The sequence below is a fragment of the Lepisosteus platostomus genome, chromosome 1, assembly GCF_059453375.1.
Source record: "Lepisosteus platostomus isolate fLepPlt1 chromosome 1, fLepPlt1.hap1, whole genome shotgun sequence".
In the NCBI taxonomy this organism is placed as follows: domain Eukaryota; kingdom Metazoa; phylum Chordata; class Actinopteri; order Semionotiformes; family Lepisosteidae; genus Lepisosteus; species Lepisosteus platostomus.
This window is the reverse complement of record NC_142611.1, coordinates 8,523,196-8,530,807: the sequence shown is the minus strand read 5'-3', so window position 1 is coordinate 8,530,807 and position 7,612 is coordinate 8,523,196.

The window sequence follows — 7,612 nt, the reverse complement described above, 5'->3', positions numbered from 1 at the left end:
CTTTGCTCTGGCAAGCACCTGCTTTTTTCAACAGGCATCAAAAGGCATTCTCTCTGTCCTCAACTTCCACAGTGGTGTTTTCTCCCTTAGACTGTATACTGCTTACAGTTCCTAACTTCATTTCACATTTAAAGCATTACATTTGTTCTGAGGTGGCAATATCATCATCTATGCTTCCATCCTCTTGAAAATTCAATGTGGTATTTAAATCACTGTTTATATTCATTCCACATCAAACATACCTGTCTCCTGGATGAAACAGCATGTTTCAATTTCAGAGACTTACAACCCAAAGGTTGTTAAATTCATTGACTAGCAGATCATTCTCGATAAATATGTTGATGTTTAACAGAATTATTTTTCCTTGATGGTACGGCAAGCAGCAAAACTGTACCCAGAGCACCATTGATTGTATTTTACTACAGACCATATATTACCACACCACTCCACCTTTCCTGTCTTACCAACACATTTTTCCCAAAAGACAAGGGGGTCAGCCAAATTCATTGCTCCATGTCTCCTTGTTAAAGTTTTGAATGTATTATGGTTTCAACCCCAGGTGCATACATATAAAACATATAAGCCTTCAAAAGTGTTGGATGATGATCACAGGCAGAAAAGAAAGTAAAAAAGTGAATGTAGACCAATAAGGACATTCTGTGATATCTTTAAGGCAATTTTTAATATAATGATGAAAATGAAACCGACTACTTAAGAGTGAGAAAAAAAACGTGAACATCATTTAAAAATATTAACTCAAAAGCATAAATACAATTTTGTCTCACAATAAAACTGGACTTATGTTTTATACATATACTGTACTGTACTAGTTCATAAAAATACTAGTTTCTGAAAATGTATATTTTACATAGATTTAAAAATCATTATTTTAAGGACCTACATTAGTATTACTGCAGTCTAAGAAAATTGCATTTTTTCTCCCATAACTTAACAATTAAGCAGCAAATTATTCACTATATAATAACACGAGCAAGATCAAAACAAGCATAATTTATGTATGAACACTGCTTGGAGAATTTGACAGCATAATATTTAAGAACAGAAAATACTGTAACAGTGTACAGTTATCTCTTGTTGCTACCATTTCTTTTTTATGAAGGCCATTTATCATGGGGTAATAAGCAGCTGTCACTCACAAAATGATCGACAAAAGTTTACATAATGTTTAAATTAAAAAAAAAAATCAGGCACATGCATAAGCAATAGATGCATCCATACATGAGAAGATTCTAAATATAGATTTACTCTATAAACAAACCAATATAAGAACATCATTTGCTCCTGGTAAGGGTTAAACATCTCAAAGCAGTCATATAGATATAGATAGACATACAAAAAATAGATCATTGTTTTACCATGTACAGTAGCTCATTACTGACTAAGAGGGAATTTGGCACTAATAGAATGTATTACACCTTGGTTGCCACGAGTGGGCACCCAAGTGCAACCGTGAAAACCCTGGTTTAAAAAAAAAGATAAGAAGGTAGTCTTAAACAGAGGTGTGAGATCAGTGTTTTAGAATGTCAACAGGTACATGGAGAAACAAATGAAAGAGGTTACTCAGCTCATATTGAAAAATAAACTATAGCAGAACAGAGGAAGCACTTACCCTTTAATAGTTTAATTCTTGTGATCTACTGTAGTTGACTGTAAATCATAACATAGCCATTATGTCATTGAATTAAAATAATATAGTGAAATGGTAACCCCAGTATAAATCATGTATAACCCCAGTATAAATCAACCCTTACCAATCATGGCCTCCTAATAATCCCCATCTATGAATTGGTTTCATTACTCTGCTCTCCTCCCCACTGATAGCTGATGTGTAGTGAGCGTTCTGGCGCACTATGGCTGCCGTCGCATCATCCAGGTGGGGCTGCACATTGGTGGTGGTGGAGGGGAGTCCCCATTACCTGTAAAGTGCTTTCAGTGGAGTGTCCAGAAAAGCGCTATATAAATGTAAGCAATTATTATCATTATTAAATAGTGCTTCTGTCATCTTAAGCCAGGTTGAAAGGAAGAAAGGGGAATCTATTGCAATCTAGAAATAAACTAAATAAAGGGACAATAAAGAAGGTTATATGTATTGTCAGTGGACACACTATTGTCCTTAGGGATCATCCACACACAAAGTAACTGCAGTTTAAACTTCTCCTAAAGAAAATATATATTTGCAAAACATTTTTACATCCATGAAGAAATCGTAGAAACAATATTGAAGACCCACTTCTTTGACAGACTCTCTCCCTTGGATTGAGAGGATTCAATGAGGACAGCTGCATCTGTAATCTGGCAACAAACATTTCTGGCAACGCCCTATACAGAATCAGATTTTAAAGGGAAAGCTTTAACCCACTTAGGAAAGTAATACAGTATGTTGCTGTCTTAATGTATGTCCAAATCTGAGGAAGTGGTTCAGTTAAATCACTGCTTAGTAACCCCTTTTAAGATGACACCTATGAATGGAAATTAAGAATATTGACTACAGACACTGTGCAATTTGTTTTATTGGCTCTTAATATAAACTTTAGTTAACAAAACAGATAGGACTTAATTCACATAACTGAAATATGTGTTAATGGCATTGAAACATACACATATGTTGGAAAACATTTACTAGCATTAACATTTGTAACTTTCATAAAACAAATAAAATATTTTCGCCACACACTTCATTTTTTATCATACATGTTGAGCATAAAAAACATCACTCCATGCAGATTTTGGGGATTATAGTTGATCATTAATGAATTTAGGATCTCCTGGCACACCCTTCCACAGATAGTGTCCCCTACACTGGAAGGTACATGTTCTATGTACCTGATAAGACCTATTGGCACCCAGTTTCCAACTATAAACACTAGTAAATTACTATTCTATAAAGATTACAAGAATTCAAACTAATCCAGGAATACAGTACACACTAGAAACACTAGTGAACACTATTCATTCTGGATCCATCAGTCTTTGCTTAATACCATGCCTAACAATTCCTTCAAGTCTTTATTATCTCTTTCTGACTTCTTTAACCAAAACTGGACATACAGTTGGATGGCTGGCTGCTAATGTTAAACACCTGTGTGCTTTACCGCTCTCCCACCCTGAATTACAGGAAAATCCTATAGATGCACCTCTAAACCTGACTGCTGCTACTCCTGAGGAATGTCCCAATTAAGCACAGGGCCAATCATATGATCCCTTTTCTGCCTGTGGAATTCCATTCCACATGAATCCAATTAGTCAATCAAGGCAGGTGTGTGCAACTTACTGCAGAGAAGGAAGAGGCTTTAAGAAAGTCTCGGCTTGCCCTGAGTGATTAAGTTGAAAGTTAAGCCTGGTGTAAATTAAGAAAGAAAAATGCAAAAATGAACCAATATGACCCAATTACCAAGAAAACAATACTTTCATGCCTGGATTTGGTACTATGTCAATGTGTTATTTCTCCCTGCTTAATGTTTTCATAGCCAGCAAATGTTTAAATGATTAGCCATTACCTTCCAGAAAAGTCCATCAATGAGAGGACACATTGATGTGTCTTTGCGATATCTCATATTGAGATTATGAGTCCCAGCACTTTGGCAAGATTGGAGGGGAGGTCAAAGTATTATGATTTAGGTAGTAGTGTCTAATCACCACAGAAGTTCACTTGTAGTGTTTGATGACAGCATGCGTCACAGATGTACAGCTTGTATTACTGTAATCCAACAGATTGCATGGTACTGGCCAGTAATTTTCACAGTAGACCCCCTGTTGATGACAAATGTTAATTCAAATAATTAATTTACCTATTTCATATCAGTACACCTGCTACAAAAATATTTGAGAATTATATGATTAAGCATTGCCCTGATAATAACATTGTCAGTCTGTTGCTTTTATAAGCAATATGTTTCTTTCAATATTAATTACATCTATATATGTGTCTTTTACATATAACCTAAACTGTCTGATACACATTCTTTGTAAAAATAAGATCACTTTATTAGCCGTATACAATTTCTTGCATTTGGAATTTATCTTTTCACATACCCCAGCTCTCCACGAGAGACAGACAGGGAGTGAAGCTTGGGGTCAGAGCACAGGGTCAGCCATTTATACAGCACCACCAGAGCAGCTGGGGTTAAGGGCCTTGCTCAGGTGCCCCACGGAGTAGGATTTCTCTGCCAGTTTCAGGATTTGAACCAGTAACTTTGTAGCCACAAGCACAGATCCTTAGCCACAGAGCCACCACTCCACTCCCATATTCTGTTCCATCGTCTGTTCTCATCTGAGATGGAGCATTCTTTATAGGAAATATTTTTATGTTGTATATAGGCCTGTGGTTTTTATTTTAAAAGAAAAAAAAATATTTGTAATATCTGCTAAGCAGAGCTTATATCTTTGGGATACATTGTCTAATTTAAATTTGTCCTCAAAGTTTCCATGTCAGTTTTAGAGAGTAGGCAGTTCTGTGAAGATCATTTTGTTTATTCTTCTTTGAGGGGATGAGCTTGATTAGCTTTGGACTGCAAGACAGACCAGATTCAGGGGTTTGTAAATAATTTGTAGATAAGAGCTCATGTACCTTGTGTTTTGTGTTTAATTTTGTAATTATTGTCAATATATACTGTAGATGACTATGTCTCCTAAATCATTTCTGTTTCTTTATTTTGAAACTACTGTAATGTGCCTAAAACAAGTCACCTGATCTTACTTCATGTTTCTATGTAGTATATTCAAAAATATAGTTTAATATGCAATATGGTGCTAATACTGTACAATACTTTGTACTGTACAGTGTGCTGACTAAGGTACCTTAGATTTATGGGCATGTCATAAAAAGGCAATACAGTAAAATATATATATATATCACTGCTCATGCAGGTGCATGTATACATTTTTCAGGTATCTCATCCTGGGATGTACTGTAGCTTACATTGTCAAAATACCACTACCTAAACTACACTGAATCAATAACTCCAAGCCATGAGGTATGTAGAGGTGTCTATGTGAAGAAGCCACCATCCTGTCAAAATTTAAGGCTAATGGTGTGACCTTGAGCCCAAATGGCTGTCTCCTAATTGGGAAAGTGATAAAAAGAGGCACAGCTGTTCTGTGTTAATCTTAGTAAAAATGAAACAAGTGTTCAGAAAGTACTGTAGCATGAGGTTATTTTTGAAAAAACCTAGACTCTCAGGCATGAAGAGAATCATTTTAATGTCCTTAACATTTTACATTGTGGATAATCCAAACTGAATTGAGAAATGAAGTGCACATCGAACATTTTAGAATCTTCTGTGTTTATACTTTAAGGCCCTGTGGGAGGTGATTGCACTCTGAGGTTATGGAGCAATGTGCAGTTTCGCAGTACAGTATATGTTTATTGTGTATATTGTATTTATGATTATTAAGTTGCTCACATTTGACTTTGGCACACATGCTATGATAAATCTATGCCGTGATTGTTTAGATTTTATTATTAACATAAAACACCTAATTGTAATCACTTGATGACAAACTGATAACATTGTTCAGCTATTCACTTGGCCTGGTTCAAGAACAGTGAATGGCTGATCGGGATTACATGTTTACTGCATATAATCTGAACTGAAATTAAATCTGAAAAGTTAAACAGAGTACGTGCTTCAGTAGATACACCTCCTGATCCCTAGAGACCACTGTATCCCTCAAGAGCCTTGTGAAGAACTTTAAGCTAGTATTCATAGAGCTCTATGATGAAGAACATGTCAAGTCTTCTTTCTCAGAGCAGAACTTCCACCTGAATTGGAGCAGTACATACAGTATATAAAATGTCTTAGTTCTATAATGTTTGTTGTGTAAAAACAGTCCTAGTATGCACAACAGCTATTGTAAGTAGTGTGTTTTAAGTCTCAGCATGCGCCATTCTTTTGTCAAGACCTGAACCAAGCAAACAATTATCCACTGCAGACTGTACAGTAACTGTTCCCACATGGTAACTGTACAGTATATGTGTTGCGTAGTAAAAAATAAGGAAAAGCTGTAAAAATAAAGCTGCATTTAGGTAGAAATGAGCACAATATGAGTGATAGGTCTTACTCATCTGTGTTTGCATACCATTGGTAAAAACATCGAAACAAAACAATACGATGTATGAGCAAATACAAGGGAGGGAACTCAAAGTGCATGTAATACTTTTCAGAACCCCTACGCCAATCTTCATGACCACTGTGCTTTAAGGTTGTCTCTACTACACTGCACTTTAATTGATGTGCATTGGCTGATTCTGAAGACAGACAGGTAAAGCAACAGCAAGCATGGAAAATGAAGTTTAAAAGCTTTTATTTTATTTGGCTTTGCACTACATTTAGGTTTCTGAATTATTTGGGTTTTTTTTTAAAAAATGCTTATTTAATATTTCTTTATCCACAGCATTTCCTTTCACTGCTCACAGTGATATAATGAGTAGGAACTCTTTAATGTTTATGGTGGTGCAATAAATCATCTCCTCCCAGCATTATGACTGTTTAGTGCTGAAGGAGTTGCCTGTCTCTACGCTAAGTGGAAAGCTGCCTGGGCTGGTGTCTCTTAGCGTGGAATACAACAGTTCAAATATATAATAGGTTTCATATTTTATAGCACTCTTAATTTATACAACAGCACAAAGTTCTTCACAAGAATAAAAAACGTCAAACAAGCAGCAATAAAGCAGAGTGACTTGCTCAATACAAATAATGTTCTTTAAAACCAATTTTTATTTCTGTAATTTATTTATTAAATAAAAATAGCTTGATTGTACATTCGATATAAAAAAAAATAGCACAACCTACTGACTGGATTTTCACAGACCTTACCAAAGCTTTTATTAAAATTTAGATAAAAAAACATAAAGCCAACCAAATGCTATCTTTACCTGTGTTGAAATGATGACACAATTGTCTTAACAGAACTGTGCACAATTGCATAGCTCTAGAAATTGAACATGTAGGACCCAAAGAATTTAGAAAACAGTCTAAGATAGATCCACTTAGTTATCTATTTTTAAAATAAGGGTTAAATCACATCTTTTCTTTCAAAAATACAACTTAATTTATTAGATCAGAATACGAGCTAAATTGATCGAATTAAATTGTTGAATACATTTTGTCTGAAATAGCCCTTTACAATTATACATTTATTTTGCATAACTTAATCTAGAATCACCCTTTTCTTCTGTATTTGTTCAGCTTCAAAGAAATCAACACTGCATTAATGTTCATATCTACAATGTCTTTCCATTTCACAGCTGTTTGAATTTTAATAATTTGCCAAAGCTCTTAGGGATTTATTTAGTGTTTACACAATACTGCAAGGTTTCTGGTCACACTTAATCAAATAGAATAGTTAGCCTTTGTGTTTTTAAAGTTCAAGTTCAGGTTTATTGTCGTTATACTCATATACAGGTATATGGTATAATGAAATGCTATTTAGCTATAGTAGCTCTCAGACGATACGTAGTACAAAAAACAACAATACAATTGTATAAGAAAAGAAAGACAGAGACAACAGGCAGTGTGTAAAACAACAATAGGAAGTGTGCAAAACAACAACAGGTAACAGGTAATGTGCAAAACAACATCAGATGTGCATA